A 13,292-nucleotide genomic window follows, 5' to 3' on the forward strand; every position below is an offset into this window, starting at 1 on the left:
TTTTCTGCATTTGCGGTTTCCTCGTTAACAAAATTTCTGGTGTCTATGTTATTTCAATTTACGCATTATATTGTTTTATCTTTATAATTGAGTACAGGTTGTGCGTTAGATCATCAATTAGAGTAATCCAACCTTTGGTTGTTGATTGTCATTGATTGATCCTCGGATATTGGTCTTTGGTACGATCCGAGTTATTCCTTGTATTGGATTAGGACTCACTGATTTCTATTAGCTTGAGTAAATCAAATCAAGAGAAAGATATTAACTCCTTGAGATACTTTTACCTAGATTGAGTGTGACTGTCTAGTTGATTCTCTAGAAAGTATTTCGGAGTTAGTGATAGACGCATTTATGTGTCTAATTTGTCCTCAATGTTTCGTATTGTTGGTACTCGTTTTCGTCCTTATTATGGTGTTTTGTGTATTTTTAGGTATTTTTGGAAAATAAATATTGTTGGAAAAATCGGCTCGAAAAATCACTCGGAACACCCCACAGAGGACAGTTGCTACACGGAGCGCAGATTGTATTTAAAGACTTGAAGTAAAAGGCAAAGCAAAAGGAGCTAAAGAAGAAGAATTTTTTTTATTTTATAGAAAAAGAGAGTGTTATTTTATTAGATTGTATTAGGAATTCTTTTTATTTTGTATTTTTCTTTTTCTTTTTGCACTTTATTTTTTGGACCTTTCTTTTGGACTTTGGACATTTGGACATTAATTTTTTTTAAACCCTACGGAAGGGTAGATTAAATATTAAACTGTTTGTAGAGAAGGACGGTGATTACGATATCACCTCTGCCTCTCGGGTTCGTACACAACATAGGAGTTGTGGCCCGAGTCGACGACAACGGTTCATCCCCCGTCTGGAACGGGAGGTAAGTTTGTCGAAACACTCGCGAATCTCCTGTCAGCGAGTTACTGTATTCCTTCGTTTGCATATATGCTGAGGAACTGAAAACGGATGTTTTAAATTCCTAGTAAAGGGCAAGGACTGGCCATACAAGATAAGGGTTCGGATTTCATCACCGTTCTCTTCTTGCCCGCCTTAGGAAAACGAAACCAAACGCGAACCTAAGCTTTAAAATTTGGAATAGAACGAGACCTATAGGATAACGAGCTTAGTAGGTAAGTCGTTCGAAAAATATTGGTTACTCTTTTAGCATACTTCGAAGTTCATGATGGTTTCTGTGAGTTGAATGCGTGACTGCGCCGCCTTGTGATAGCGGTGAGGCCTTGGGTATCAAAGCTCCACTGAGCTTCCCTCGCCTCAATTCAACTTACTTTGACTCGGATTGATTCCAGAGGGGTTTTCTTAAATTGTAACGAATTCCCTTTTGAAGGATTAGAAGCTGGTCTAGAAAAAATCTAAGTGGAGCCATCATGCTTTTTGTTTGCCAGAATTCAGTAGGTTTGTTGTGGTGGAGTCATCCTTGTTTGTGTTTGCATAGAACTTCCCTTCCCTTTCAGGGATTTTTCGTTTTAGTTTTGTTTTTCTAGTGTATGCCCGAGGTCATTAGAGAACGGGCTTGAAAAAGAAACACTCTAGGTCGTCTGATTAGTGAAAAATCTAGTAGTTCTTCTTGTGAAGGCGGGGAGCTCGAAGACTCTTCTTTTGAGAGCCCCGTTTTTGGAAACTTCAGTTTTGAGAATCTGTCTCTTTGTGAGGAAAGTACCCCTAGTCCTTTGGTAGTGCCATAAATGGCAACTTTGAAAGCTTTGCTAAACCCAACTAGGACCTCTCGTCCGTCTTGTATCAAGTTAGCTGAAACCGAGGAAAATTATGAACTGAAACCTGGGACTTTACAGATGCTCCCAATGTTTTTAGGGAAGGAGAATGAGAACCCCTATTTTCATGTTTGGGAATTTGAGGAAGTTTGTAGTACTCTGAAAATTAAGAACCTAAGTGATGATGCGTTGAAACTTAGGTTATTCCCATTTTCCTTAAAAGATAAAGCCAAATCTTGGCTGTATAGTTTGGATTCTGAGTCAATTGAAACCTATGAACAACTTACATCTGCCTTTATACATAAGTTTTTCCCAAGGCACAAAACATCGTCTATTAGGACACAAATTTGTACTTTTTCTCAACAAGAGGGAGAATCTTTATATAGGTATTTAGAAAGGTTCAATGACTTAATTTCTCAATGTCCTCATCATGGTTTAGAGAAGGTTAGGTTAGCTCAGATCCTCTACGAGGGTTTAAATTATTCAACAACAACCATGGTTGAGTCCTTATGCATAGGTGGGTTTGAGAATAAAACTGTTGATGAGGCGATGACATTTTTGAATGAAATCGCCAATAAGACCCAACAATGGGAAAATAATAGGGAACCCCAGAAAACAATTCTTCTAAGTAGAGGAAATGTCAATAGGGTAGAAGGATCCTATGAGTCAGATGCTAAAATAGCAGCCATAACCAAAAGGTTAGAAGCGTTGGAATTAGGTCACTCTAGTGGTACTAGTGGTAGAATAGAGCCTTTTTGGGAAGACCATACTGTTGAAGAGCAAGCCAATTCTCTTTATAACAACACTAGATTCGATAACCGTCAGAAGTTTGACCCTTATTCAGAAACCTATAACCCTGGCTGGAGAAACCATCCCAACCTTTCTTGGTCTAAGGGCCAGAATCAAGGTCAGTCTAGTAACTCTCAAGCTCCCCCAGGTTTTGGCTATCCTAAGAATCCTTCAGCCCCGGCACAGTTTCAGAACCCTTCAGATAAGAAGATTATGAGTTTAGAAGATTCTCTTGCTTTGTTAACTCGTAACACTATGCAGTTTCAGCAATCTGTTGCTCAAGGTTTAGAAGAAAATAAGAGAATAGGTCAGGCTAACTCTCAGGCTATTTCCAAGTTGAAAACCCAGGTTAGTCATATAAATGAGTCTTTAAGAGAAAGAGGTAAGTTTTTCTAGTCAAACTCAACCAAACCCTAAAGGAATTAATGAAATAGGTGAAAGACCATCCGATCATGTAAATGCTATTAAAACCCTTAAGAGCGGTAGAGAGATAGACAACAAGGTTTCCATGCCTAATAGTGAACATGTTGTAGTTCACCCTTCTGAGCCAGAGAATGAGAAGACTGATAGAGTCTCCAAAGAGACCAATGAGGGTCCTGCTGAGCCCGTCTTTGTTCCCAGAGCCCCGTTTCCCCAGCTGCTAGTTCCGACTAAGAGGGAGTCCAACTTTAATGATATATTAGAGGTTTTTAAGCAGGTTACTATCAACCTACCATTGTGGGATGCGATTAAGCAGATTCCGGCTTATGCCAAGTTCCTTAAGGACTTGTGTACACGAAAGTGTAAGCTTAGTGTCCAAAAGAAAGCCTTCCTAGCTAGTCACGTGAGTTCCATTATTCAGAATACCACTACTCCTAAGTATAAAGACCCAGGGTCCCCTACCATTTCTTGCACAATAGGTAAACACCGTGTTGAGAAAGCTTTGCTTGACTTAGGAGCCAGTGTGAATTTACTTCCATACCATGTGTACCTTAAGCTAGGACTTGGTGAGATGAAACCTACCCAGATGACACTCCAGTTAGCTGATAGGTCCGTTAAAATTCCTCGTGGTGTGATCGAGGATGTTCTTATTGAGGTCGACAAGTTTATTTATCCAGTGGATTTTGTTATCCTAGATACCCAACCTGTCCCTGACCCAGAGAACCAGATACCGGTGATTTTAGGTCGCCCATTTTTAGCAAATCCAATGCGATCATTAACTGTCGAACTGGTATTATGAATTTGTCTTTTGGTAATATGACTATTGAGCTGAACATCTTTCACATTAGTAAGCTACCCCAGGAACTGGACGACTCGAGCGTAGAAGAGGTGAACATGATAGGCACCTTAGTAGAGGAGTCATTACCAAACACTTTGATAGAAGATCCATTAGAGAAATGCCTAGCTCACTTTGGGATTGATTTTGATGATGATGATGTGATTAATGAGGTGAATGCTTTGTTAGATTCAACCCCTTTGTTAGACACTAGTAATGGATGGAAACCTAAGTTCGAACCTTTACCCGTTCCCGAGTCTACCCTAGTTCCTTCGTTGGAAAAGCCTCCCAAGTTGGACCTTAAACCATTACCAGATACCCTGAAGTATGTGTTTTTAGGCCCTCTGAAACTTTACCTGTGATTATAGCATCCGACTTGGATAGTGATCAGGAAAGTAGGCTAGTGACTGTCCTTCAGAATAACAAGGAAGCTTTAGGGTGGACCATAGCAGACATTAAGGGTATAAGTCCTATTGATTGTATGCATCATACTATTTAGAGAGTGACACCAAACCTTCTAGGGAGATGCAACGTCGACTGAACCCTAATATGAAAGAAGTTGTTCGAACCGAGGTTCTGAAGCTGTTAGATGCAGGCATTATCTACCCCATTTCAGACAGTAAGTGGGTCAGCCCCGTTCAGGTTGTTCCCAAGAAATCCGGTATTACTGTAGTCCAGAATGATAACAATGAGTTAATCCCAACCCGAATGACCACGAGTTGGCGTGTCTGTATTGACTATAGAAAATTGAACAAGGTCACTAGGAAGGACCACTTTCCCCTTCCCTTCATCGACCAAATGCTAGAGAGATTAGCTGGACGTAGCCATTATTGCTTTTTAGATGGATACTGCGGTTATAATCAGGTTCCTATTGCCCCAGAAGACCAAGAGAAAACCACTTTTACCTGTCCCTTTGGTACCTTTGCGTATAGACGCATGCCTTTCGGCCTATGTAATGCCCCTGCGACCTTTCAGCGTTGTATGATGAGCATATTTTCTGACATGGTAGAACGGTTCTTAGAGGTCTTTATGGATGATTTTTCAGTGTTTGGTTCGTCTTTCGATGAGTGCTTGCATCATTTGTCATTAGTTTTGACTAGGTGTAAGGAAAAGAATTTAGTGCTTAATTGGGAGAAATGTCACTTCATGGTTCGTTCAGGAATTTTCTAGGGCATATCGTATCTTCAAAGGGTATAGAGGTAGATAGAGCCAAAGTTGACCTTATTAAAACTTTACCGGTCCCAAAAACCGTAAAAGGTATTAGGTCATTCTTAGGGCATGCTGGTTTTTCGTCGATTCATTAAGGATTTTAGCTTGATTTCTAGACCTCTTTGCAATTTGCTTGCAAAAGATGTTAAGTTTGTCTTTGATGATGCTTGTTTAGAGGCTTTCGAGAAGCTTAAAACTTTACTCACTACCGCCCCCATAGTCCAGGCACCCAACTGGAACCTACCCTTTGAAATCATGTGCGATGCTTCAGATTATGCTATTGGTGTTGTGCTAGGTCAGCGAGAAAACAAGTTACTTCATGTAATTTACTGCTAGCAAAACTCTGAATGATGCCCAGTTGAACTATACCACTACGGAGAAGGAACTGTTAGCCATTGTGTTTGCCTTAGACAAGTTTAGACCCTATCTCTTAGGTTCTAAGATCGTAATATACTGATCATGCTGCTTTGAAATATCTTTTGTCTAAGAAGGATACGAAACCTAGATTGATTAGGTGGATCCTGTTGTTACAAGAGTTTTCTCCGGACATTAGAGACAAAAAGGGTGCAGAAAATGTAGTAGCAGACCACTTGTCTAGACTTGTTGTGGATACCCTTAATGATTCCCTTCCTATAAGGGACAACTTTCCTGATGAACAATTGTTCTTTGTTACCCAATTACCTTGGTATGCGAATATAGTGAACTATCTTGTTACTGGTCGAATGCCCCAACATTGGGGTAAAAAGCGTTCTAGATTTTTAGCTGAGGTTAAGCACTTCTTTTGGGATGATCCTTATTTGTTTAAGTATTGTCCAGACCAGATTATTAGGAGATGTATACCTGAGAGTGACCAGTCCAGTATTATTTCCTTTTGTCATGATCATGCTGTGGGGGTCACTTTAGTGCTAAGAAGACTGCTGCTAAGATATTGCAGTGTGGATTCTATTGGCCTTCGTTGTTTAAAGACTCCCACAGTTACTGTGTTACTTGTGAACGTTGCCAGAAATTAGGAACCATTTCCCGTAGGAACATGATGCCCTTGAACCCTATTTTAGTTGTCGAGGTCTTTGATGTGTGGGGTATTGACTTTATGGGTCCGTTTCCTAATTCTTTTGGTAACCTATACATCCTTGTCGCTGTAGACTATGTCTCTAAGTGGATTGAGGCGGTTGCGTGTAAAACCAATGACCATAGGGTTGTGATTGATTTCTTGAAAAATAATATTCTTACACGTTTTGGTACACCGCGGGCTATAATTAGTGATGGTGGGTCGCACTTTTGTAATGGACCTTTTAGGCTTTTGATGAAGAAATATGGTATTACACATAAGGTAGCTACCCCGTATCATCCACAGACTAGTGGTCAGGTTGAGGTTTCCAATAGGGAGATAAAACGTATATTAGAGAAAACAGTTAATCCTAATCGGAAAGACTGGTCGTCTAGGCTTACTGATGTCTTATGGGCTTACCGTACTGCGTTTAAGACCCCCATTGGAATGTCGCCTTATCGGCTTGTGTATGGCAAGACATGTCATTTACCTGTCGAGTTAGAACATAGAGCTTATTGGGCTGTTAAGCAGCTAAACTAAGGCAGGAGCCCATAGGAAACTCCAGCCCAATGAGTTGGACGAGATTCGTATTGATGCTTACGATAGTGCGAAGGAGTATAAGAACAAAATGAAACTTGTGCATGATAGAAATATTTTAAGGAAGTCATTTTCTCCAGGTCAAAAAGTTCTTCTGTATGATACCCGCTTGCATCTTTTCCCTGGGAAGTTACGTTCTCGGTGGACGGGTCCTTTTATTGTTCGCACTGTCTTTCCTCATGGAGCTGTTGAGATCGAGACACCGGATGGTAGTAGTTCTTCGAAGGTTAACGGTCAGAGATTGAAACCCTTTTTAGAGCCCTTTCCAACAGGTGATGTTGAGGAGGTCCCTCTGGAGGACCCTGTTTACCCTTGATTGACCATCGAGGCGATTGTATGTTGCATATTAGTTTTTGATTTCTCTCTTCACCCAGGTACTATCTTTCCGTCTTCTCTCTTTACTGATTCCTCATGTTACTTTACTTTTTGGTATTGCTCTTTCATTAGAAACATTGAGGACAATGTTAGATTTAAGTTTGGGGGTGGGGAAGAAACTTTTTGTTAGCTTTTAGTTGCAATAAATAAACTCCAGAGCCTAGAAATTTATGTTTATTAAGGTTGGCACTAACCGATCTAAGTGGATGGGAACATTTTGATTGTAGGAATTGAGGAACCAATCTGATTAGATGGAAACATCTAGAAGAGTCTATTCATAAAAGCACAGAGCTCAGGTGTTAGAAAAGAAAACATGGTAGTTTCGCCATATCCTCGTGATGGAAACATCGAAAGAATCCTGATCACTTCTTTTTTCTTTTCTTTTTACCATTACTAGGGTGAAATAGAGTGACTGAGATGAAAAAAAAAAAAATTGAGACCATACCACCAGACCAACCGGAATAAATACAATGAAGTCGACCACTGGTACCCTTGTATATGCCAGCTGAGTTGACCTAGAGTTAGGATTATCGACCATTGGTTCCCTTGTATTTGCCAGTGTGTTGATATTAGTCCAGACCAGTATCTCAGTCCATTAGGATAGGTTCACCTTAGTCAACATCATCCACATTTTTTTCTACATCCATCTTCTTAATCTATCCATGTGATTGGTTGACTCCGGTTTATGATGTCCAGAAACTATCTGAGTACAGCTCTGTCACTTTATATGAATTTTAGTATGCTTGAGTGCAAACTCGTGTACATCAATTGGAATTTCGCATCAGGGTACTTCCTCCTGTAGTCAATAAGTATGCCAACCAAGGAGATTCTTTAGTGCCTTCCAAGGTTCTGCATAGATAGCTAGGGTCTGGAGTAATGGTTTTGTGGGCATACCTCTGGTAAACCCTCCCGAGATTAACTCGGTTTTTTTATTTATTAGTTTTGCTCGAGGACTAGCAAATAATAAGTTTGGGAGTATTTGATAGACGCATTTATGTGTCTAATTTGTCCTCAATGTTTCGTATTGTTGGTACTCGTTTTCGTCCTTATTATGGTGTTTTGTGTATTTTTAGGTATTTTTGGAAAATAAATATTGTTGGAAAAATCGGCTCGAAAAATCACTCGGAACACCCCACGGAGGACACTTGCTACACGGAGCCCAGATTTGGTCAAGGGGCACCTCAATTACTAAGGGGTACCCCAGGTCACCCCCAAACCAGGCAGATGATATTCGCACCCCACAGCTGGTTAGGGGGACACCATCTTCTTCGTTTGAAAATTAAATTTGGCGGGAAAAAGAAGCACTGAAACTGGATGAAGTTTCGATCGAAATTTGAAGCAGTTCTGGGTAGACTAAAGGGCTGAAACTTAATGGGTAGTTGTGATATGTCCTAACAAAGCTGGTATGGGTGTTTGTTTCGACCCAATTTGGTTGGAATTTCCGTGGTGAAGAAAACAGGGAGTACGTGGCCGGAAAACTCCATCACGGGATTACAACAAATTGAAACGTGTACTGCTCGTGTCTGGATTGAGTTTCGACTCTGCAGAGGCGTGTAAAAGGAAAATAAGGAAGGTTGGACAACTGCAAATGCTCGGATGAAGAAAAAAATATCCGGAGAATATTTTTTATTTACTGCCGAATAATAGAGAATTTGTGGTATTTAACTCGAGATTCGAGGGGGCTGTTGAGTATAAATAGGCTGCTGGGATATCATAGAAGGGGGGGAGAGATTTGGAGAAGTTTAGAGCACCACAGAGTCAAAAAAATCGAATTTACAGAGAGACCACCTGCTGCTGCTGCCATTGAAGAACACTGAAGAACACGAAGAACAGACTCGCCACAACCGTCGTTTTTAAACAGTGTCAGCGGCTCATACTGTGGGTCGCAGATCAGAGACAGACTTAAAAAACGCAACAGTACAGTAACGGCTCTTTAACGGCTTTTGCAATAGTTATAAGCATTGCAAACCCGATTTTTATTATAATTCTCCCTTATTCATCATTTGTAACCCTTTGAGCATAAATGAAATCAACTTTTGAGCGTGTTTCCAACATGATGAGCGGCTAATTCTCTCGTAACCAAGGCAATGGATGAAGCTATTCACACATGAACAATGGGTAACTATTTCATTTTCTCTAATATTTAATTATAATTCACTCAATCACTGCTTTTGCAGAGTTCTTAAAAGTTTACATAATTTTCTTCATTAGTTGTGATTCAATTAGATAGGTTATGCTTTGGTTAGATAATCTATGCTTAAGGGATACAATTAATTTTTGAGAATATGTTTGATTATTTGTGGATTAAGAAATAAAGGATTAAAAGGATAATTAGAGTTATGAAATATTTGACATCATTCATGTGTAATAGTGGATTCTAGTGTCTTGGTTATTTTCCAATCACTTGAAATCAATTTTGAGTTAAGTTTTCTATATTTTTAAGTTCTATTAAGTCTAGAATTCATTGCCTTCACAAGCCTCAACGAACTCTTTACTACAACATCATTGAAAATACCATCCGTTAGTCCATACAGATTGCTAAGCGAAATATTGGATGGTGTTGTTAGACCCCCGCTTTTTCAGATTTAGTGCACGTAGTTACATGGTGCTGAAGATCTGGGGTAATGACATGAATGGTAGTATTTAATCCATCAGGATTTTGCTTTGCAGCAAGAATCTCGGCAACATCATATTTACCAATATCCTTCGGAACAATTACATCGCCTCCTGTAATTTCCGGAGGATCATAGCCATTAACTACATAAACCCATGATTGAAAATCACGCGCTTGAAGAAAGGCCCGCATAGAAAATTTTCACCATAAGTAATGCGAGCCATCGAAAACTGGTGGTACGTTTATAGAGATAACACTTATGTCCATAGAGTCAGATCGCTACGAACACATACTTATGAGGTCTTAAAAGTGTTTGCCTGCTCTGATACCAATTGAAAAAGCGGAGGTCTAACAACCACACCTTAGCAATCTGTATGGACTAACTCCAATATACTTTCAAGAGAATCAACTAGACAATCAGTCTCAATCTTAAGAAAAGTACATCCAAGAGTTAATCTCAATTTATCAATTCAATCTGCAATCAAACAAATAGGAATTTGCGAACCCGATTGAATATAAGAAATAACTTGGACAGTATCAAAAACCAATATCCAAGTGTCAATCAATTTAATCAACAACCAAAGGTTGGATTCAAAATTGATTGAACTTACGCACAACCTGTGATATTTCAACTATATAAACAAATATAAAGTGGAAAAGAAATAACACAGACACCAGAAGTTTTGTTAATGAGAAAACCGCAAATGCAGAAAAACCCCGGGGCCTAGTCCAAATTTGAACACCAGACTGTATTAAGCCGTTACAAACACTAGCCCACTCCAAGTTAACTTCGGACTGCAATTTAGTTGAGCCCTAACCAATCTCACACTGATCAAGGTACAGTCGCATTCCTTACGCCTATGAATCCCAGCAGGACTCTGAGCACTTGATTCCCTTAGTTGATCTCACCCACAACTAAGAGTTGCTACAACCCAAAGTCGGAGACTTGATAAACCAATCTATCTCACATAGAAAAGTTTATTGAATAGATAAATTTGTCTCCCACAGATATACCTATGAGTTTTGTTCTGTCTTTTGATAAATCAAGGTGAACATGAACCAATTGATACACCGGACTTATTTTCCTGAAAAACAACCTAGTAATATGAATCACCTCACAATAATCTTAATCGTATGGTAGCGAAACAAGATATTTTGGAATCACAAACGATGAGACGAAGATGTTTGTGACTACTTTTTATCTTGCCTATAGGAGATTAATCTCGAGCCAATCTTAGAGAAGATAATACTCAATCACGATAGAAGATAGAAAGATCAGAACACACAACTACAGAGAAAATAGTTGGGTCTGGCTTCACAACCCCAATGAAGTCTTCAAGTCGTTAACCTGCTGGGTTTTGGAAAAACCTAAGGTTAAAGGAAAATCGACTCTAGTCGCAACTAGTATCACAGAAAAGGTGTGGGGATTAGGTTTCCCAGTTGCTAGAGTTCTCCCTTACATAGTCAAATTAGGGTTTGCAATCAATGTTACCTTGGTAACAAAGCATTCAATATTCACCGCTAGATGAAAACCTGATTAGACTCAAGTTAATATCTTTCAACCGTTAGATCGAACTTAGATTGTTACATACAAATGAAAAAGTGACTTCATTTAGATATGAGTAACCAAACCTAAACGTGTGCACCTTGATGGCTCAACAATAGTTAACCGAAGTTAGCCATATGAACACTTTCATATCAACCATATTCATCTTAACCATAACTAGTTCAGGTGACTCAAATGAAACTAGGTCTAGAGTTGTTCAATTGTTTATATTCTCATAGAAGTATACAAGACACAATTGAAGCAAAATAGATTTCTATTCACTCGAATCAATTCATGAACATTATAGCCACGTTTTGCAAAAGATTGCATTCCTTATTATATAAATTATTAGTTCATGAACAAACCGATTTTAGAACATAACCTACTCAAGTATGCAAACGGGTACACATACCTAAGTAGTCGGACTTGGATTGTGTTCGCCAGTATGCAAACGGGTACGCATACTGTCGTTCACATCCGAACTCAGTTGAATATAGTGCGCGTAGGGTGCGCATACCAAGGTTCCCGGATTTCAGCTGACTTTGCCAGTACGAATACGGCTATGCATACTATAGCTCCCGGACTTCACCTAACCAACCAGTACGCATATGGGTATGCATACTAGATTGCCGGTCTTGGACTACACATATGCAAGTACACATATTGTGTTTATATCCAATCTTGGTTAATCGTTCTAAACTCCCATTTAGATCGTTGAAACATTCTTAGAAGACGACAATAACTATCTCACACAAACTATTAGCTTCAAAGCAATTTTAAGTCATCGAATGATCAACACGAAACATTCCGAGTCGACATCAAATGATTGTCTCACACAAATCATGTAAGATATTACCAGGCGATTCTCACATGATCATCTTTTGACTTTCGTCAAGAATATAAGATGAACTTGGTTAAAGCGAAAGCTTACCAACACATATTTCTAGAAATATGCAAGCGAGTTAAACTCAGCTCAAAATATCAAATGTGTATAATTGAGGTCTATATAGCTATACGACTTTTGTCTCAAATAAGACATATAGTATATAGACTTTTGAGTGATATATGAGTTCATGTCTCCACATACCTTTTGTTGATGAATTTCCACGAGCTCCCCTTGATAATTCTTCGTCTTCAATCGATGAACGCCGTGAAGTCTAAATCTCAACTACACTTACTATCCTAATCCGAGACTTAGCTATAAGTAGACTAGAAATCAAGACTTATAGTTCGACCGAGCAGTGCTCTAACAGATACGTCCATCTAATTGTGATCGATTACGAGACTCGTTTCTTGTAGAATTTGTATCTTGAAAGATAGATAACAAGTTTAATTACTTGGCAGAATTCTGATTAGATTATTTGGATATGACTAAATTGATCTTGGATATCGATTTTTAAGATCGTCCAACTACTCTTCTTAACAATCAGGTTCACAGACTCCTTGTTCATATATATACTAATTGAGAAGAGGCTATAGATATAATCTCCATATACATATTATCACGGATCATCCGGTTGGTATAATTGCAATTTTATTAGGTTTTGTCTGTACAGGTTTCCGAACAAAAAAATTGACGGTGTACTTGGTACCCCTGCGTTTTTAATTGGTATCAGAGCAAACAAACACTGTTAGACCTAATAAGTATGTGTTTGAAGCGATCTGTATTATGAACAGAAGTGCAGTCTCTATTAACGTACCACCATCCTTCGATGACACAAATTATTTATGGTGGAAATCTGTTATAGTTCATTCTTATAAGATCGTAACTTTTATACATGGGTTCTTGTTGTAAGAGGTTATCATGCTCCACTTGTTGGAGAAGGATATGTTTTTGTTCCTTAAGGCATTGAAACATATGACGATGAAGAAATAAAAGATGCTAAATGCAACTATGATGGATTAGACGCCATAAGCCAAGATCTTCAACATCATGTATCTACATGCACTAGATCAAAAGATGCTTGGGATACCTTATAAATTGTATTTGAAGGTAATTCCATAGAAAAGGAAGCACAAACTCAAAACCTAACTTCTGACTGGGAAAACCTTCATATGGTTGATGAAGATACGTTTAAGGAATTTAATCACAAATTTTCAGAAATAGTGAACGCTTGTCATTCATTAGGTAAGACTAT

The 13,292-nt window shown here is 38.9% G+C and overlaps 1 pseudogene; it reads right to left on the bottom strand.

Annotated features, from left to right (window-relative positions):
- Nucleotides 1-2,058: 2,058 nt before the first annotated feature.
- LOC113319789 lies at nt 2,059-2,158 on the bottom strand (annotated as a pseudogene).
- Between the last annotated feature and the right edge of the window lie 11,134 nt (nt 2,159-13,292).

Source organism: Papaver somniferum, chromosome 10 (assembly GCF_003573695.1).
Source record: "Papaver somniferum cultivar HN1 chromosome 10, ASM357369v1, whole genome shotgun sequence".
In the NCBI taxonomy this organism is placed as follows: domain Eukaryota; kingdom Viridiplantae; phylum Streptophyta; class Magnoliopsida; order Ranunculales; family Papaveraceae; genus Papaver; species Papaver somniferum.